Raw genomic sequence first — 22,997 nt, forward strand, 5'->3', positions numbered from 1 at the left:
GGATCCGGATATCCAATTAACTGGTCCAATACCACATCACTCTTGCCAGAATAACAGATAACAAAGGGATAATTTTGATAGACTGAACTTGTTTAAAATATCTGATCAACTGAACAATTCATTTGTCAATCCAGAAATCATATTGTCAATCCTATGAATTAAAAAATGTGGATTCATGATATCAGGCAATTGATCAAACAGAAATCAAATAATGGCTCATTCAATACCGAAGGTCAATTTGATTAACATTCAGACATTATTTCAATTGCTGATGAATCCAGTAAAAAATGATTCCAATTGACATTCACTGGATATAACAGAACCTTCAATTTCTGTTCAATTGACTCAGCCGGAATATCCAATTCCACTCACTTGACTCTGCCGGATGTGAAATTCAGTTATATGATTCTGACGAAATGGACAGAAATTTAAAAACACGTCGGTCATTCAGAGAACACAATGATCAAGGTTTTCAATTGAATCTGGAATTCCAATTCAATCAAAGAACAAGTGATCAATCATTATTGACCTATGACAAATTTCTCTTGAGAATCCTTAAAACTCACCAAACCTCCTTCAGATGAAAATCACACAATTGCTCGCCGGAATTTTAATGAAACCCTTGCCGGAATGTAATTTCACGCTGGAGCATCACATGATTTCATAGAATGATTATGTGAATATCTTACCTGAACACCATAGATAGCAATTTTACACAGGAAAAAGAGGATTCACGGTAGAACCGTGATTCGATTTATGCCTTTTCATCGATTTCAAATATCTTGACAGAGAGGAATCTCGATTCCTCTGTAAATCTTGATGGAAACCCTTGGTTTCACGGTGGATCTTGAAAATATTTCACCTTTTACCTACTGCCACAGTAATTTTTGAAAATTTAATCCACTTTGTTAAAGTTTCTGGCAAATCTTCAAAGTCTTTGTGAAATTAGCTGGAATGTTGTCGGAATTCAGTTGCAAACTGAAGTTATTACGCAGGCACAAAGCTCACTGATCGATAACTGTGATCAGAAAAGAAAATTTAAAACAATACAATGATCAATCCAAATGATCGATCATTGTATTTTTTTTTTCAAAACCAAGATCTGATCCAGATGATCAAGCTAAGCTCTGATCCAGATGATCAGACATTTTTATTATCTAACAAAGCAATTTATTAAATTTTTTTTTATTGATACAGAAAAAAAATTAATACGATCCACTAGAAATGCATATGAACTACAATTAAAATCTATTCTAAAGATTTCTGAAACAAAAACAGTAAATCAGATCAAATTTCTTTTAACATGAGTTATGAATGCTTAACAGAAAATAAAATGAAAATTCAGAAAGAAGAAGAAGAAGAAGAAGAAGAAGAAGAAGAAGAAGAAGAGGATAAGAAGAAGAAGAACTTAATACGTAACCTGGAAGGGTTAGAAGAGAGGTGGAATCCTGTCTCTTGCTTCAGCCTTTGTTGGAATTCTCCACCAGAAAGAGGATGAGAAAAAGAGAGGAAAATAGGGAGAAGGAGAAGAAGAGGTAAGAAGAGGTGGAGAAGAAGGGGAAGAAGAGAGGGCTTAGGCAAGAAAGAGAAGACAAGCCTCTCTTCCCCCTACGTATCATATTTAAAGAGTTTGAGTTTTTCCATAAGTCCATTTCTTTTTAAAGAATTTCATTTCAAAACCTCTCTTCAAAAAGTATTTGCAAAACAACTCAAAATGACTATGTTCTAGAAATTATAAAACTAAGTCTATTTTAAATCTATTTTTTTTATGATTTTCAAAAACTAAACAACTACAACTATGACAAAAACTAAAATAGGCATTAAAATGTAAAATAAAACTATTTTTCATGCATTTTCTATTTTTAAATCATTTTAGCACATTTACTCGAAACTAACATAAATTTGGGTTTTTAAATCATTTTCTCATGAAATCATGCATATTTTTATATGAAATATCCCTAAAATATATGTATGATCAATGATCTATATTTAATGTTGCTGTGCAGAAGGAATGATCTGATCCACCTATCGGATGGATCTTTTCACTTTCACAGCGTTAAACTTTAGAGATCAATATCATAAACTCCTTGCTGAGGCCCTCTAGCCATGTGAATTCAGTTTTGAAACTGGATTCGTGCTAGATTCATAAATCAACAAGGAGGGAAAACATGAGAAAAGGGGTTTACCTTGGGTTGGTTTGGATTTTAATGGAGAAGGCTTGGATCAGCTGAAAGGAGGCTACACCAACGTGGCTGGAGGTTGGTGATGAAGGTGCTTTGGATACACAACAATGGCTGAAACGGTTGAAGGTGGGAGGTAGCAAAGGTGATGCACCAGTTGACTGGATCCAGTGGAAGCTTGCAATAGGTGGTTGTAGTTGCTGCAATGAAAGGGTTGTTGGGACTGTAGGTGCCGTCAATGTTAAAGTGGCTAGAGGTAGAGATGGCGACCACAGTGGGGAGCTTGCAATAGTTGAAGGAAGTTGTGGAGGTGGCTGGAGGTGAAGATGTTGATGATGCTGCTCTTGGTGGAGATTGTGTCGACTGAAGGAGGAAGGTAGGCTACACCTTGTGAATTGGCTGGAGCTATGGAGGTCGGTGTTGTAGGTTGGTATGGATGGAAGGACTGGAAGGGGGTGCTTCCAGGTGGGAAGCTGAAGGCAAGAGAGATGGAAGGTTTGCAGATGGGGTATCCAATGAGGAGTCAATGAGAGAGCCACTAGGGTTGAAAGGAGAGAGAAAGAGAAGTGAATAGAAAAGCCATCTCAGAGTGGGCTCATTTTCCATTTTGAAATTCATTTTGAAAATCATAGGGGTAGAATAGTCTTTTTAGAAAGTTTTCGGACAAATAGAGTTATTTTTGGCAGTTTTTGAAATGAGCTCTGAATTTGAAGTTTCATACCCTGTTACAAAGCAAATCTAGTTTAGAATTTGAAAATTTAAGTTTGAAAGCAATCCAGATTGTTTTTCTCGAGAAAATATTTTCAAATTTAGAATCCTGGGGGTAAAATTGTCAATTTTGAAAACCCAGAGTTTGAAATCGATTTTTGAAAACTTTTAAAACTCAATCTGGATTGGAATTTATAAAACTAGAGTTCTGAACTTCGAAAATGCAATGAAATATGATAAAATGGTATGAAATGGTGAGAAATGACATGAAATGATGTGAAATGCTATGCGAAATGCAGACCCTAGATGAAGAATTTTGGATATTGGACCTTGATTGACACTTACACTAGTTCAAAAAATGATAATTTTGATAAAAATCACAAAATGGTTCAAGAAATGGTTTCCAGGCTTTACCAGGCCAGAGTGACACTAAAAATTGAGGTGTGAGAGGGATTAAACTGAAATGAATTGGATTGAGCTGGGTTTTAGAGTTTTAGAACTCAAATGAACTGACAAGATATTGACTCAACTGAACTCCGAGACTGAATTGTCACGAAAAGCTGTCATTTTTAGAGAAATGGTCACTGGAGTGAAGTGAATTACAAACCAGAGTTAGGTTTGAGTCGAAACAAAGATCAGTAACACTAAGATGAACTAAAATTGAAGCTCGAACACTAGCTCAACTGATTGGATTCAACCCAATTTCAGCTGAAATGGGCTAAAATAGGCTCCTAGACACTCGAAAGTGGATTTGAACTGAAACTCGAGCAATTGAACTCTTGGTGAGCTCAAGCTAGACTCAGAGGAATAGGACGGATTGGAAATGACTGACTCGAAGACAATTGGCTTGCATTTGAGTGAATATTGAGCTCATTTTGAAGAAATGATCCCATTTTGGCAAGAACGGTCAGAAATGGAAATGGTCTGCTCATTATGAGCTCGGGTGAGCTTGAAATGACTGACATTCTAACTATTCCGAGCTGACCAGTGAACTTGGTTGACTCCGACTGACTGGGGGTCTGTGATGACCTAGGGGTAAAATGGTAATTTCCCTAATGAAAGTGGGTTAAAATGGTAGTTTTCTGACACAAACTTGGGGTTGGACTCCTACACTGACCTAACAGGGTTGGCACTGCACGTGAGGGGTGTGTCTGAAAATGGATGAGGAAAATTTAGCGTGATTACAGTGACCGGTCGATTTTAGGACACGTTTAAGGAGCAAAGGCATTCTTTGACCTCCAGTCACTCAGAGTTAGGGAGGCCAAGGTTTCCTATTGAGGTACCTCAGCTACTTCAATAGTGTGGATTGCAATTTGTTACCTATGCAAGATTTTCTTTTAGCCACGGGCCTCCCACATAAGGTTGACTTGGTCTGTTGGATGACGTGGGAAGGGTCGTGAACGTATTTCCTAAGCATTGACACATGAAATACGTTGTGTATCCGTGCATACTGCGATGGCAATGCTACTTGGTAGGCAATCTCTTTGATCTGGTTCAAAACCTCAATGGGACCAACAAATATGGGGCTGAGTTTCTCCTTCTTTCCAAAACGTAACACACTCTTGGTTGGGAAGACCTTGACGAAAACTTTATCTCCAACCGAGAAAGTGAGCTCCCTACGCCGTTGATCTGCGTATTTCTTCTATCGACTTTGAGCAGACAGTAGCTTCTTTCTGATCATATGGACCTGCTCAGTGTAGTGCTGCAACACAGTAGGCAAGTCCAAGGTTCACTCACCCACTTCGCCCCAATGGATTGGTGATCAGCAGGGTTGTCTGTACAAGGCTTCATATAGTGCCATCCCAATGCTAGCGTGGTGGCTATTATTGTAAGCAAATTCAGTCAATGCTAAGTGGGTGTCCCAATAACCTTTCCATTCCAACATACAGGCTCTTAGCATATCCTCAAGAGTCTGTATGGTTCACTCAGATTGACCATCAGTTTGGGGATGGAATGTAGTACTGAACTTGAGTTTCGTCCCCAGGGCTCTCTGCAGCTGCTCCCAAAAGTGAGAGGTGAACTTTAAGTCACGATTAGATATGATCGATATCAGCACTCCATGGAGTCTGACGATTTTTTGAATGTAGATTTCTATCAATCTTTCGGTTGAATATCTGGTGTTGATTGGTAGGAAGTGAGCAGACTTGGTGAGTCTGTCTACAATCACCCATATCGAGTTATGTTGTCTCTTAGATCGAGGTAATCCTACGATGAAATCCATCATAATACCCTTCTATTTCTATTGTGGAATTTTGATCTGTTGTATTTTACCGCCAAGTCATTGATGTTCAATTTTGACTTGCTGGTAGGTCAAACACTTGGAGACAAACGTAGCCACATCTCTTTTTATAGCCCTTCACCAGTACTTTCTCTACAAGTCTCAAAATATTTTGGTACCTCCAGGATGAATAGTGTACCGACTATTATGCGCTTCCTGGAGTATTTTTTCCTTAGCTTAGGGTTATCTGGAACCCAAATCTTTTCTTCCATCCATATTTCTCTATCTTATTTTAAATGGAAGAAGGTATCATCTTTATCATCTCGAGCTTTTAATTCCAAGTACTGGGGGTCCTTGAATTTTTCAGCTATAATTTGATCAAGGATCTCGATGTGGATTGTCAAGCATGACAATCAGATTCTACCTGAATTAGCCAAAAATGGCATCCAGTTGATGAAATCCTTCATCAACTTTTATTGCTCTGCGAGGCTGGCCAGAGTGTCAACAATCTTGTGACTAAGGGCATCTGCTATGACATTCACCTTTTCAAGGTGATAGAAAAGCGTGAATTCATAGTCTTTGAAGAATTTCAGTCATCGTCATTGCCGCATATTGAGTTCTTTTTTAGAAAAGAAGTATTTCAAGCTTTTATGGTCCGACATGACCTCAAATTTCTCTTCATATAGGTAGTGTCACCAAATTTTAAGTGAGAACATCACCGCGGCAAGCTCCAGGTCATGGGTTGGATAGTTTCTCTCATGGATCCTTAATTGCTTTTATGCATAAGTGACCACTTTGCTGTGTTGCATCAATATGTAACCCAAACCCACTCTTGAGGCATCGGTATAAGCTACGAAGCCTCCTTGACCAGAAGGTAAGGTAAGGACAGAGACATTAGTAAGCTTTTGTTTGAGAATCTCGAAGCACTCCTTACACTGGTCGTTCCATTCAAACTTGACTTTCTTTTTCAACAGTTTTGTCATGGATACGACAAATCGAGAGAAGTCCTGTATAGACTTTCGGTAGTATCCGGCAAGTCCAAGAAAGCTACGAACTTCAGTGATATTTTCTGGCTATTTTCAGTCTATCATAGCTTCCACCTTCACATGATCCACTATGATTCCATCTTTTGATATTACATGGCCAAGGAACATCACTTTGTCTAGCCAGAATTCACATTTTGAAAACTTGGCATAGAGCTGATTATCTTGAAGGGTTTTCAAAACGATTCTCAAGTGCTCCTTATGTTGTTCCTCATTCTCAGAATAAACGAGAATGTCATCAATGAAAATGATGACAAATGTGTCTGAATAGGGCCTGAACACCCGGCTTATCAGGTCCATAAAGGCAGTAGGCATATTAGTGAGTTCGAATGGCATTACTACAAACTCATAATGACCATATCTCGTTCTAAAGGCAGTCTTAGGTATATCCTCCTCTTTAACTCTGAGTTGATGATACCCAGACCTGAGGTCGGTCTTAGAGAACACTCTCGTTGTCCTGAGCTAATCGAATAAATCCTCAATCCGAGGCAACAAATACTTGTTCTTAATGGTTGCCTAGTTAAGCATCTGATAATCGATACATAACCGAAGGGATCCATCCTTCTTCTTTACAAATAGCACCAGGGCTCCCCACGGTGACACACTTGGATGGATGAACCCTTGTTCCATCAGTTCTTTCAATTGACATTTCAGCTCACTGAGCTGCGCTGACACCATTCGATAGGGGGTCTTTGAAATTGGCGTCATTCCAGATAAGGATTGAATTCCAAATTCAACCTCACGAAGTGGCGAAAGTCCTAGCAATTCCTTAGGAAATATATCGCGAAACTCCAGCACCACTTCCAAACTCTCGAGGGACTGGACATTTGGACTTTCCACTGAGAGACTCAATAGGAAGGTTAAACAACCCTTCCTAAGATATTTTTATGCCTTAAGAGCTGATATGAGTCATTTCTACATGATAGGTTTGGATAACCGGTATTTCACCTTGGGCAATCTCGATCAAGATATAATCACCCTGCCCTCACGACACAAAATCTTGACATTGTTCTAGGTCAACCAATTCATTCCCAGAATGACATTGTATTGTACCATATCGATTAGGATGGTATCAGTAGGCAAGTGTTGCCCTGCTATCTCTATATCCAGGTTCTTCACACACCAAATACATTTGGTGCGTGAACCCAACAGGTTATATACTTCAATCATTTTATCAATCGGTTTCACTGAAGCGTGGATTTGTTCGGTAAAGTCATCGGAGATAAAGGTATAAGTAGCACCACAATCAAACAAGACATAAGTAACATGTCCATTAACAGGTACGGTGCCTTCAATCAGGTCACCATTTTCGACTTGTTCAGTCGTTACAACATATACACGACCTGCTGCAGGCCTTTGTTCTACTCTAAGTAATGGTCGTTGGAATTGAGGGCGTTGTGGTGCTTGTGGAGAGGGTCTAACAGATCCAACATTCCTCCTCTGTTCATATGCAAGTTTTCTGTCACATTGCCTCGCAATGTGCCCCACTTTGTCATAATAAAAGCAACCATCTATGTCATGCGGACATGGCCTCCCAACGTGGCTCACATGGAACTTAGGGCAGTTAGAGTTAGGCTGCCGATTATTTGGAGCCATGTTTTGCCTTGGCCTTGCCACTTGCTGAGCAATGTTCCTGATCATGCATACATTTTAGGGTTTAATTCATATTAAACTATGCATGATTTCATAACAAAACGTTTTAAAAACCCAAATTTATTCTAGTTTCGAGTAAATGCACTAAAATGATAACAAAAATTAGAAAATGAATGAAAAATAAGTTTATTTTTTAATTTTATGTCTTAGTTTAGTATTTATAGTAATTAAGTAGGTTAAAGTTAAAAAATTAAGGGAAAATTAAGAAAAAATAATAATTAGAATTAGTGTTAGTCATAGTTTTAGCAAAGAGAGTAGTCTTTTTTAGAATAGTTTTTTTTTAGAAGGTGGTTTTTAGAACTTTCAGAAAATAATAGAGCTTATGTGAAACATCATGTAACTACCATTGAAATTCTTTTTTTAAACTCAATGAAAAGGGAAAAAAGGGCCATCTCCTCTTTGCGCCTAAGCCCTCTTTTCCCTTCCCGCTTTGTTTTCATCCGCAAACATCTTCCCTCGTTCTTCCCTCTCTTTTTCCCTCCTTTCTTCTTCTCTTTCCTCCTTCCATGTCTTTCTCTCCGGTGGAGCACGGTAATCCGATGGTGGAGTATGAGTTGGAGATCACCCTCTGCATCTTAACCCTTCCAATTTACACTAAGTGTCTTATTCCTTCTTTCCTTCTTTCTCTAATCCTCGTCTTCTTCCCTCTTCTCCTCTTTCATTTCATGTTTTAGAGTAGCTGAGATGTTTAACCAAAATTAGAAATGAAAAAAAATTTGTATGTTTTCCTGTGTGTTTGAGTTGTGTATTTTTCATTTTGTTTTCAGTCTACGGTTTTACAATTTCTAGTTATTCTGTTCCAGCATGTCTTTGTTGTGATTTCGATATTTCTTTTCTCTGCAAGTTAGTGCATATCGGCATCAACAAATCATCTAGATTAGTAGCATCCTCATTTCGTATCATATTCTCCATCAGCATTTGATTACATCATTTTTAGTTTTTCATTCATCGCATTTCTTGTCCATTCTTTGATTTTCTGTTTTTCATTCATCGCACTTTCAGTTTTTCATTCATCGCATTTTTGTTTTTCATTCATCGCATTTCTTGTTCATTCTTTGATTTCCTGTTCATTCTTTGATTTCTTGTTTTCCATTCATTGTGTAAAACCTGTAATTTTTAAGGATTATTAATAAATAAAGAACTCATTTTTTATCTCCAAATTAGAAATGTGTTTCTAGCTTTTGAATTTCATTTATTTATTTATTACATATTCATTTGTTCATTCAAACCAATCAGGGTATAATTTGCATTTATAGAACTAATTTGGGCTATAAATCACTATATATATATATTATATTTAAATATATTTTTATAGATTTTATAAATTATTGGAGTGTATTTGTGTGTTATTTGGCTCTTGGTAATCATTTATAGAGTAATTTGCTATTTTTGGCTAATCTTCTTATAATTGACATTTTTTTGAGTTTTTGGCATTTATGGTCGCACGCGAAGGGTTCGTTGTATTGCTTGGGTAGCGGTCTTTGCGGACTTCAAAACTCCTCGGTCTTTTGAGTTTTGATTTATTGTTCTTCACATTATTAAGCTAAGTTACCTTAACTGAACTTATAGAGAGCATGTTTAGGCACTAATTGTGTAAGCATGATGTTGCACTGAATATCTAAATGAATTGTAAATACAAGTTATGCCCACATACTTTACTTAGTTGTGGATATCAAGAACTCTTGTGATTGTAGTTCGAAGATCATGCTTGTCATGATTGTAGTTAGCGAAATATGGAGTGTGTTTGCTACAGGTACATTTGTTTGTGGGTTTGAATGTCTGTGCACTTATGAATGTATAATATGTACGCAATGTGTGTCATTATACTTTAGTTTGCGCATACTATGTTGTTTTGTGTGTTTGTATGAATTTGATACATGGTGCACATATAACTACTATGGATATGTATAATTCATACTCGATACATACTGTGGATGTTATATATATTGTCTTGTCATATGATGGACTCATTTACTCTTGTATAGAAGAATGCATGCGAATGTTATAAATTATTTTGAACTTGTATGTCTTGTTTGCTTGAGAAATATATGCGTATGATGTACGGTAGGATGGTCAATGAGATTTTGACCAACCCTTACACAATTATATCTAAGGTGCTATATCGATTCATGTGGTGAAAAATGCATATGACTTTTATTGTGTGTGCAAATCTCGAACTACGTAGGATTTATGTATGTTGAGGTTTAGTTGCTTCGTATTATGAAATGTGCATGTTCACGTATGCATGTATAAAACTCATGTTTTGTTTATGCATGCTTCGAGGTTCAATTTACGAAGTGCAATGTTCTTTGTAACGATGATATGATGCATAGGATAATATGCTTATGTATGATATGATTTAAATGCCAAGTGAAATAAAATTATGAATGCATGCAATAAATGTTTAAGTTCAATAGTGAACCTTGGTTCATGAAGCCTTTTTGTTCAAATATGTGATTTTATAATTTTAATGCCATATGAAGTGATGTATGATGTGATGCTTTGATTGTATACATGCTTATGCTTGTGTTGATGGCTATCGACCTTGAGAGTGGTCATTTGTATTGATGCATGTATCATAATAATTTTCACTGGATATGGTACCCGTTGAGGAACTGTTCTCAAAGGATTCTCTATGAGGGTGTGCATGACCAGATTAGGTAATCCGGCTAGAGCGGTAAGTCTCTGTGAGGGAGTGCATTGTTCAAGAGTGGGTAGCCCGCGAAGATGGTATATTCCTATGAAAAAGTGTATTGTCCAAGACCAGGCAGACCATCCATCTAGGGCGGTAACTCCTTGTGAGGTTGTACATTTCCCAGACCAGGTGATCCGGCGTGGATTTTGTAAATCTTTATTATGAATAAATGAAATGTTATGATGAATTATGATGATCTTTTGAGTTGATTGAGATAGCCAGTTATGAATCTATAGATTTGGCTTTTCTATTATAACATTATTATATATTAAACCCAGATATGATAATCAGATCCTTATTTATTTTAGATCTTGATATGAGGTTATGATTGTGACGCTTATGTTACCATATAGGTGAATGACACATCACGCCTATAAATGACTAGTTTTGACGTATTAGGTGAATGATACATTACGCCTACATAGTTTCATTGCAAATGATTGCATTATGATTGTCTGAGTAAATATATCACACCTATGTATCATTATTGAAGTATATCGTTAATATCTAACTAAATTACTTGTAAGGTATGTGCGTGTGTTTCAAGTTGGAATGGTCAAATATGATTTGACTTATTGTTTATAAGAATTATGAATGCATATGAAAATGATGCAATGATCTGAATGTCTTAGATGCACATATATATATATATATAATGACTTGTATGACTTGAATGCATATAGATTATGCTTTATTACGTGAGTTAAGGTTGGATAGAATATTAAATGATGAAATGCTTTTAAATACTTTATGTTTGAATACTTGAAATAAATAACTCATAGGACGTTGTTTCCTTGTCTATCACTTGACAATGGATGAATAATATATATTTACATTTAAATGCTTGATATGTTTTCTTTAAGTTTGAGTTTGGGTTGCTTTACCAGACTTTAGCGAGTCTGACCCTGTTTTATGGGGGACAGGTAATGCATGTAAAGTATGATGAGTAGTTGGAGTGAAGGGTTGGTCGAGCTGCATCCTCGAGGGTCCACTCTTACCTTGTGATCTTGGTATTCATGATCTTTTCGTTTTAAGTACTTGATCATGTAAAGACTGAAGTATTGTTTTCATACTCTGATTTGAAATGCAATTAAACTCTTCATATTTCAGTCTTATATTATACATGGTTTGAAATGTGTATATCTCAAACATTTTGATTTGATTGTTATCTTTAGTGTAACCGCTAATAAAGTCTTAACCATTTTTAAAAATCGTTTCCGCATTATAAGATCTTATTTACTTATACTTATAAAAAAAATGGTCTCAAAATTACAATATTTGAACTATAATTAAGGTTAAAAAATTTTGGGCGTTACAATTGGTATCAGAGCAGTTTGGTAATAGTGGTCATGAGATGCGAGTAAGACGACCGTCACAAGTAAGGTATGCATTTTTAAATCCTGTAGATGCACATATATGAAATGTGTCAATATTAAATGTGAAAGACCTGTATGATTTGTGATGTTTGAAATGTTGTTGATGTTAACTTAAAAATATGCCGAAGACTCATATTTATTTTGTGATCTTTTCTTTGTCAGATGGTTTGGGTAAGAAGGGTCAATGACCTGATGAATAATCTCACATGTTTAAATGATTGTATAAATTTCGAGGATGAAATTTCTTTTAAAGGGGGTTGGATGTAAAACCCATATTTTTTAAGGATTATTAATAAATAAAGAACTTATTTTTTATCTCCAAATTAGAAATGTGTTTCTAGCTTCTGAATTTCATTTATTTATTTATTACATATTCATTTGTTTATTCAAGCCAATCAGGGTATAATTTGCATTTATAGAACTAATTTGGGCTATAAATCACTATATATATATTATATTTAAATATATTTTTATAGAGTTTATAAATTATTGAAGTGTATTTGTGTGTTATTTGGCTCTTGGTAATCATTTATAGAGTAATTTGCTATTTTTGGCTAATCTTGTTATAATTGGTATTTTTTTGAGTTTTTGGTATTTATGATCGCACACGAAGGGTTCGTTGTATTGCTTGGGTAGCGGTCTTTGTGGACTTCAAAACTCCTCGATCTTTTGAGTTTCGATTCATTGTTCTTCACATTATTAAGCTAAGTTACCTTAACTGAACTTATAGAGAGCATGTTTAGGCACTAATTGTGTAAGCATGATATTGCACTGAATATCTAAATGAATTGCAAATATAAGTTATGCTCACATACTTTACTTAGTTGTGGATATCAAGGACTCTTGTGATTGTAGTTCGGAGATCATGCTTGTCATGATTATAGTTAGCGAAATATGGAGTGTGTTTGCTACAGGTACACCTGTGTGTGGGTTTGAATGCCTGTGCACTTATGAATGTATAATAGGTATGCAATGTGTGTCATTATACTTTGGTTTGCGCATACTATGTTGCTTTGTGTGTTTGTATGAATTTGATACATGATGCACATATAACTACTATGGATATGTATAAGTCGTGTTCGATGCATATTGTGGATGTTATATATATATTGTTTTGTCATATGATGAACTCATTTATTCTTGTATAGAAGAATGCATGCGAATGTTATAAATTATTTTGAACTTGTATGTCTTGTTTGCTTGAGAAATATATGCCTATGATGTACGGTAGGATGGTCAATAAGATTTTGACCAACCCTTACACAATTATATCTAAGGTGTTATATCGATTCATGTGGTGAAAAATACATATGACTTTTATTGTGTGTGCAAATCTCGAACTACGTAACAGTTATGTATGTTGAGATTTAGTTGCTTCGTATTATGAAATGTGCATGTTCACGTATGCATGTATAAAACTCATGTTTTGTTTACACATGCTTCGAGGTTCAATTTATGAAGTGCAATGTTCTTTGTGGTGATGATATGATGTGTCGGATAATATGCTTATGTATGATCTGATTTAAATACCACATAAAATAAAATTATGAATGCATGAGATAAATGTTTAAGTTCAATAGTGAACTTTGGTTCATGAAGCCTTATTGGTTAAATGTGTGATTTTATAATTTTAAAGCCATATGAAGTGATGTATGATGTGATACTTTGATTATATACATGCTTATGCCTGTGTTGATGGCTATCGACCTTGAGAGTGGTCATTTGTATTGATGCATGTATCACAATAATTTTCACTGGATATGATACCCGTTGAGGAACTGTTCTCAAAGGATTCTCTGTGAGGGTGTGAATAACCAGATCAGGTAATCTGGCTAGAGCAGTAAGTCTCTATGAGGGAGTGCATTGTCTAAGAGCGGGTAGCCCGCGAAGACGGTATATTCTTGTGAGAAAGTGCATTGTCTAAGACCAGGCAGACCATCCGTCTAGGGCGGTAACTCCTTATGAGGTTGTATATTTCCCAGACCAAGTGATCCGTCGTGGATTTTGTAAATCTTTATTATGAATAAATGAAATGTTATGATGAATTATGATGATCTTTTGAGTTGATTGAGATAGCCAGTTATGAATCTATAGATTTGGCTTTTCTATTATAGCATGATTATATATTAAACTCAGATATGATAATTAGATCCTTATTGATTTTAGATCTTGATATGAGGTTATGATTGTGACGCTTATGTTAGGGTATAGGTGAATGATACATCACTCCTACAAATGACTAGTTTTGACTTATTAGGTTAATGATATATCACGCCTACATAGTTTCATTACAAATGATTGCATTATGATTGTCTGAGTAAATATATCACACCTATGTATCATGATTGATGTGTATCATTAATATCTAACTAAATTACTTATAAGGTATGTGTGTGTGTTTCACGTTGGAATGATCAAATGTGATTTGACTTATTGTTTATAAGAATTATGAATGCATATAAAAATGATGTAATGATCTGAATGTCTTAGATGCATATATATATATATATATATGTGATGACTTGTATGACTTGAATGCATATAGATTATGCTTTATTACGTGAGCTAAGGTTGAATAGAATATTAAGTGATGAAATGCTTTTAAATATTTTATGTTTGAATGATTGAAATGAATGACTCATAGGACGTTGTTCTTTTGTCTATCACTTGACGATGGATGAATAATATATCTTTACATTTAAATGCTTGATATGTTTTCTTTAAGTTTGAGTTTGGGTTGCTTTACCAGACTTTAGCGAGTCTGAACCTGTTTTATGGGGGACAGGTAATGTAGGTAAAGCATGATGAGTAGTTGGAGCGAAGGGCTGGTGGAGCTGCATCCTCGAGGGTTCACTCTTACCTTGCGATCTTGGTATTCATGATCTTTTCGTTTTAAGTACTTGATCATGTAAAGACTGAAGTATTGTTTTCATACTCTGATTTGAAATGAAATTAAAACTCTTCATATTTCAGTCTTATATTATACGTGATTTGAAATGTGTATATCTCGAACATTTTGATTTGATTGTTATCTTTAGTGTAACCGCTAATAAAGTCTTAACCGTTTTTAAAAATCGTTTCTTTATTATAAGATTTGATTTACTTATAAAAAAAAATTTGGTCTCGAAATTTCAATATTTGAACTATAATTAAGGTTAAAAATTTATGGGCATTACATATCGCATTTCCCATTCATTCTCTGATTTCCTATTTTTTTATTCTTTGGTTTTCTGTTTTCTTGTTAGCTGTTAGTTAATTGCTCTGTTAGCTATTATCTGTTTTGCTTAGCGGTTAATTGAATTGTTAGTTGTTATCTGAGTGAATAATGCTATTAGTTGAATTGATTAGTATAAAGTACATCTACTTAGTTAATGTGTAATTAGATTTACTTAGTGATTTGTAAGTAGGTTTACTTAGTTTATTTAAAATAGTTAGCATAATTTTTTTTACTTAGATGTTTAGTATTAGTTCATTGTAATCATTTACACTAGTGTTTAGCATTTAGTTTAGTAGTATTTGATTTCATTGGCATCTGCTAGAATTAGCATTTTGTAATTCGATTACTTAATTGATTTGAAATAATTAGCATTTAATATAGTTTTACTTGTCATTTAGATTTCTTTAACATTATCTTTCATTGTTTTTGCATTTAACTAGTATATTTTTCTTAGTGTAGTTTCTATTAGTATCTTGTGTTGCTCGTGTTCTTTTGATTTGTGCAGTATAGCATGAAGTGGAGCTTAAGCGAACAAGTGACACGGAAGTTCAAGCAAAGAAGATGTTTTGCTTTTCTTTTAAAATTTAGGAATTTAAATTTGGGTTGTAATCGAACCATTTTATGCCCTCTACGTAGGGTATTCATTTATTGTAATAGTTAATTAGATTTACTTTTCTCGTAATTTTTCATTTTGGCAATAAAGAGTAGTTTAGTTGCTTGTTTGAATATAAAGTATTCTCGTTCCCTGAGTTCGACCCGGTCTCTACCACTAGTGAGAACCGGTTTTTATTATCTGATGTCTGGTTTTCACATTGCTTTTGAATTAAAAATCTTTTCAAAAAGATTATTTCATAAACAAGAAAGATACCAGTTCCCACCTTGAAACATCCTCTTTCGAAAGGGTTGTCATGAACTCTGGCCACTTGGGAACATTCTTTTACGGTTCCCACCATCAACTACCGGCCTTTTTGCCAGGATCACTTTGAATCACTCCCAATCAACGTGTATTTTGGAAGTTGCCGCCACAGCAACTTGAAAAGTCGAGGGCATGCTTGTTATAACTCGAGACCGTAGCCCTTCTCGTAGACCATTGATGTATTTGTCAGTCCTTTCTTAATTTATTTTGAATAACTGGGAGCAATATCATTCAAGATTTTAAAATTTGGTGGTATAGTCAATCAGACTCATACCACCTTGCTCCAATTTCAGAAATTTCATCTTTTTTTTGTTTCTGGAATGCAATGGGAAGTAGTTATTCATAAAAGTTCTCCTAAAGTCCTCCCAAGGAACTACTTCAAGTTGTGAAAACTGGATGATCTTGGTCGTATCCTACCACTTTCGTCCATTATCCTTCAGCCTGTATGTGTCGAAGTTAGTCTTTTTATCCTCTGGTACTCCCAATACCAGGAATGCACGCTCTGTTTCCTCGATTAAGCTTTCTGTGAGCTCAGGATCGGCCTTACCGGCAAAAACCAGTGGACCAAGCTTGAGGAACTTCTCATAAGTTATTCCTTCAAGATTCTCATTTCGAGGAGTGATTGGTTTTGACCTTGTTTCACGGATGGCTGTTACCAGGTTGTTGTGTGTCTCTAACAAGAATCCTTGTGTATGAGACTCTTCGCTCAACATGGTTCTCCTCGTCGTAGGAGTCATTTATCTATTCACACACAAGCATGTGTTTTAGTTTCTCGATGTATATAAGGAACTAAAACTTTATTTTACTTATATACAGTCTATTACACAAGTATCACCATTATATACAAGCGTCACGCCACTCTAACAGACATAGGCGGCAAACAGATGTGGTAATTTATCTAAAGTCGATGGGGTACGGTTACTCCCAACACTTGTGTGATGTGATCCACTAATGTGTGAGGTCTTGTCTTTAAGACCAAGTGATCCCCGTCGACCCATATCGGCGGTATACCTCTTTTGGCATTCGTTGTAGGAATGCCCATCTTCGCCACAATACTGGCAGTTTTAGACTTCCAATGGGCATATCCACGCATCATGCATGATCTTGCGACAATATTAGTATTCACGCTAGTCGTGAGTTGCCATTTATACAAAGATGCACCCAATATCAAAAAAAATATAAAATTTATACTTACAGTGCGATACCACAAAGAAGACAGATCTCAAACCAGATTTCTCAGACACAGGCTCTGATACCAATTCTGTAACGCCCCAAATTTTCAAAACAAAACTAAGTTAAAATTTTCATGATTTTTTTTTCTTTGCAGCGGAACTTAGAAAAACTTTTAGCAACAGAATCAGACGATAATGAGTCATCGGTTTTATAAAACTTTGGGCGAGTTACAGGTATGTGGCCAAGCACCCCTTGACCACCACGGTGTTTCATTTATCAAAACCACTTGTTTATTACAAACATAACTGCTTAGAAAAGCAGCATGGGTTCAATAAAAGGAAGCAGTACAACTTTGTCTAGAGAAACCCTAGAATCTGGTGTCGTCTTTCTCCGCATATCGCAATGCAGATTCAACACCTGAAATCCCCATAAAATGGGGTCAGAACCACTGATGGTCTGGCAAGCAAGCAATTATGCATCCATTCAACTCAAGTAAATGTGCTGACCACTTAGGGTCACATATCGCAATAACGACGCTCAAGTCTCCACAACTTAGTGTATATCGCAAGAGCCTCCTCAGGGCTAAGAGTGTGATGCCCCAAACCCCGACCTTATCAATTTTTTTTTTTTTTAAGGATATATAGAGTGAAAACAACTAGCGGAAGTAAAGGAGGGAAACAGGGGTAAATCAAAGGCCGCAAGTCTGAGCGGGCCACAGTGAAAAAACCAAACCACAAGACAAGTAAAATACTTTTCATTTCCATAATATTTACAATGATACAAAAAGGAGACTGGGTATAAAAAGGAACAGTCTCACAAAAAGGAGAGGAACAACCCCTCAAACCCCAAAACCAGTAGAAGCCGAGATCTGCTGCAAAGTGTGGGTCTCGAGGCTCCTGCTGTGCGCCGTCGCATCGCGCTGCGTCTACCCGTCACCTGTATCCCCATAAAACGGGGTCAGTACTCTTGCGAGCTGGTGAGACAAACCATCCCTGCATTATCATTTTTATGGAAAAGCAGAAGAAAAACAGCATGCTACAAGTGTGCTAAGTACCAGACTATAACTAACATGATAAAACAGTTAGAAACATTTAAATAAAGGTACAAGTGTGTGTCAAGTAGGTGCACGTGCCACAAGACTATAAAACTACAAAGTAAGTAACAGTGCAACAACTAGAGTAACAAAACAAGAACTAAACAACAGAGTGTAGCAACTAAACAAAAGTATAAACTGTGCTAGAGTAACAACTACAGTACGTCAGTCTGTTTGGTTAGTCCTTATGTTCATCTTTTTACCTCCTTCGGGTACGCGAAGGAAAACCCTTGAATTCTGTGAGACATGCACCCGACATCTGTTATTCAATTTCTAATGTGGTAACCGGGGATGCTACAGAATGAGAAAACCACCTGCGGGCGACACGCAGACAGGAGAAACCTTTCGCATAGGCAAAGGATTGCAATCCGTACTACTGCAGTAGCAAAGGTCCCTGTAGAGGGCAACCTTGACCTCCCTAACTCTGAGTGACTGTAGGTCAGAGGGCACATCGGCTCCTCAAAAGAACAAGTCGTAGTAACGACACGTCACTCGGGGCTATAACATTCACCCTCTCCCTGGGTGACCAATTTGTGAATGGGGCACGACAGGTTTATCTTATTTAGGCTCAAACTTCAAGTCATACCTCCTCTCAAGGTAGTCATGCCTCGTGGTTCCTGTGGGGTACGCAAACAAGGACTTGGCCTGCCCATTCACGTGCTCAGCCTCACACGGCCACCACAAGCACATCGCCTGTGAAGACGATAATATACCATTTTATTTTATGCCTAGGGTGACACGAATATGTGAGCACACTCTCACGAACCTGGGCTATTGCCCGTAGACTCCAACCGAGTCTCAAAACCTCAACAGGTCAAAAGTGTCGAACCCTACAGTGTTTTTAGTTCCTTTCAAGTGTATGTCATGTCGAGTGTAAAGCACGCCACTGGTGCAACGTATATCCATCGATATACGCAGGTGAGCCAAACAAGAAGACACTCAACAACTGAGCTAGTGACATACATGTCAGGATGTGCCAACTTGCACGTGCGAAACAGGAAAACCCACAAAGATATAATTTCGCACAAGTATCGTGTTGTGAGCAACGATACGTCAACAAGCAGGTAAAATAACACGAACCAAAATTCTGAGCGGCACGAGGCTCAAAATGCATATACAGTAGTTACGGCATATGCGAGGAGCGTCAAGAGCCTAGACTATATATTTTTCCAAATACGCACTTAAATATCGTAACACGGCAAAACTCGCGTAGCGAAATCACCCGTAAAGGACCTACGCGAAAACGACACCCACAAGTGTCAAGCAATGAAACATGACTTAATCTCATGCTTATGGGAATAACATTAGCGTGTCCAGATGTGCGACCGCACTTTGCTCGCACAAATGGGGCACGAACAAGACTGTAAATTTGAAAAGTCCGCAGAACTGGACAACCCAAGCAAGCGTGTGTCGCGACACCGGTTGCAAGCTCAACCGCACTGCTACCCCTACGGGGCAGCGGGGTACGAGCAACCGAAGCTTGAAGCCTCAACGTACGTTGCTTGAAGAGATGAACTTTGCTTCAAGGCTAAACATCGCCTACCGGCACGGAAGGGAAATCGGCGCCACGGATGAGTTCCCGTGGAACCTCAATTGGGTCGTGCCAACCTTGTCGAAGCCCACGAGTGGTCTGGACCCAGTGTCGGAGTCCAACAAGGGGCTGCTCCAATGGCGACAAGGTTGTCGGGTGCCTTAGCACCCGGTGCCGATTTGGCGCCATATGGGGACCCTAAAGATCGAAGGAGCCGAACAAATGGCTAGGCCACGGGGGCTCTGCCATCCTTGGTCCGCGCCAATTGGCAGGCCGAATTGGGCTGACAGCCATACTGGCCACAGCCAGCATGAGCTAACCCGGGTGTGCCAACACCCGGCTAAGCCTAGAGCACCCAAAAAGGTGCTAGGCTAGCCAAGGGCCCGAATGGGCCGAGCCAAGACCCCTAGCGAGATCTGGTCCAATGGTCACCAGACCCAGCTACGTCACGGAAAACCCCTGGTCTGAACCCAACAGGTTCGGACCAGGGTGCTGGGCTATGCCCATCCCCCTTAGCTGAGGTGCGGCCAAGCCAAAGGACCCGCTTAGGTGGGTCAAGCCCACAGGTCTGGCCTGGACCTTATTGGTCCAGGCCCAGGTGACTACAAGGGGGCAGGGGCACATGGGGATGTTCCCCACAAGCACCTCTGGTCTGCCCCAAAAGTGGGTCCAGACCAAAACACCCGCTGGTGCACTCCAACCCAAAAGGCGCTAAAGATGTGGGGCGCCCACCTGAGCTGGGTGGCACCACACCAAAAGGGGAGGTCTGGACCAAGTGGGTCCAGACTTAGCCTGGTTACCCCAACAACTGAGGTTGCTGGGGTAAGGCCACGCTTGGTCTGACTGAGCCGTGGGTCCAGACCAGGCCCACAAAGGGGCCAGCGTGCCACCAAGGGGGTGCGCCCAGCACAAGCCTGAGTGCTCTAAGCACCCGGCCTCAAGCTGCTCTGCAGCAACAAAGGTAAAGGCGGAGGGGGGGGGGGGTCAGCCATCTGCTACAGACCTTAAGTCTGTAGCACTTGGCTTAACCCAGCCCAGGGCTGAACCAGGTCGCACCAGCCTAGCGCGCCCACATACGGGTGCGCCAAAAAGGTCGCACTCGGCCCCCAGCTGCTTCTAGTCAGTGGGCCAGGGGGAAAAGGGGGCCCATACAGACCCCTGGTTCGAGCCAACCGGGGCTCGAACCAGGGCTGTAGCTTCTTGACCACGCAGGCCAAACCCAAACACAAACCCCCGGGTGCTAAGGCACCCAGGTGGTGTGTTTGGGCCAACAAAGGAGGGGGAGGCTCTCCAACGGTAGGCTCACCTCATAGGTGGGTCCACTCCGGGTGGGTCTGGGTCCAGGGTGGCCCAGACCACCCTGCCAACTGGTGGGCTGCAGCAGTCCGACTGGGACTGCTGCACGCCCAAGCCATAGCTGGCTCACGGCTAAGAGAAAGGGGAGCCCGAACTGACTGGCCTTGGGTCAGTCCGAGAGCCCGTTGCAAGGTCTGCAATAGACCCAGCTGGGCGTCTTGGGCCCAGCAAAGCCACCAAAGGACCTGGGCTGGCCATGGAAAGGCTCAGCATAGCGTCCCACCACTCCAGCCCCCAAAACCACGTCCCACCCATATTGAGAAAAGAAACGAACATGGCATAACAATAACAAAAATAAAAATAAAAAAGAGAACATCCATGAAACGAATTTTAAAACGAAGGGGAGGATTTTCCTAGCATGCTGTGTGGGTTCCCCACCTCCCACGAATCAACAAAGGAAAAGAAATTTTTGTTTGGGGCTTTTGCCCAAACCAAAAGCTAAACCAAAGAAAGGATGAAAACGTAGGGGAGGTGAGACTCACCTTGGTGCTGGGTTGGCCCAGCTGAAGCTGCTGCAACATGAGGGAGGGTGGAAGGGAGAAGAGAGGAGAAGGAGAGAGAAGAAGGGAGAGGGTGTCGACCATCTCTCTTCCCTCTCTTCCACTTTAAAAAGAAGAAGGAGGTGATGGAGGGTGGGGAGAGAGAGGAGACAAGATGGAGGGTCTCCCTCCCCCACGCCCCTCCCTATGATGCTAGGTAAATGGGGGGGGGGGGTCAAGGGTAGCTCCAACCACTCCCCTTAATTTAAGGGGAGTGGTTGGCCTTGGCCTCTCAAGGTCAAGGTCAACCCAAAAAAAATCAACTTCTACCTTTTTGAAACCCTTTTTTTTTTTTTGAAATTGGTAGGGGCTACCCCCTAAGGGGCGCCCAACCTACCTCCTCAAATCGTGGGCTGAGCCCACTAACTTTTGAAAAAGCCTTTTCAAGGCCCCCAATCTTGGATTTTGCCTACTTTTCAAAATCCTCTTTTGAAAAGAGTTTTTTTGTAAAATATATTTTTATAAACCCTCAAAATGACATGGGCTGAGGTGGAGCTCATGACAAACATTTTCTAAATGCCCAAAACCAACCCTTATTTAAAAAAAAAATGAAAACCCACTTCAAGGTTTTATTGATTTTGCAATTTACTTTTTATAAAAACTCAATTCAATTGATATTTAAATGGACATGATTAAATTAATTTAAAAACTAAAATTTTAAATTACATTTCATGAATTAAAGTTTAAATTATTATAAAGTATATTTAATTCCCCAATTTCAACAAAATTGGGCCTCGGTATGACTCATAATTACCGATATACCCTTTTTTGCCAAAATACATGAAATAACGAGATATTTTTCTTGTTTAGGCTCCAAATTTGGAGGTTCGATTCCTGACGATTTGCCCCAAATCACCTCGTAGAGCGAATCTACGCGATTCAGAACCTGAGAAAGCAATAATTGCCAGATTTACGAGCAATGCTCGTGCCGAAACAAGAATTTTTGCAACAATGGAATATATATTAATTAAAATTCTTCAAAAAAACAATGGGGCTTACATCCTTTCCTCCTATAAAGGGATTTTGTCTGCGAAATCACAAAGATCCCGTTCCACCAATACTTTCGTAAAAGATCCTTAAACATCTTAGTCTGTAGCACTTGGCTTAACCCAGCCCAGGGCTGAACCAGGTCGCACCAGCCTAGCGCGCCCACATACGGGTGCGCCAAAAAGGTCGCACTCGGCCCCCAGCTGCTTCTAGTCAGTGGGCCAGGGGGAAAAGGGGGCCCATACAGACCCCTGGTTCGAGCCAACCGGGGCTCGAACCAGGGCTGTAGCTTCTTGACCACGCAGGCCAAAC

The sequence above is a fragment of the Nuphar pumila genome, chromosome 10 (assembly GCF_984573655.1).
Source record: "Nuphar pumila chromosome 10, dmNupPumi1.hap1.1, whole genome shotgun sequence".
NCBI classification, from domain to species: Eukaryota; Viridiplantae; Streptophyta; class Magnoliopsida; order Nymphaeales; family Nymphaeaceae; genus Nuphar; species Nuphar pumila.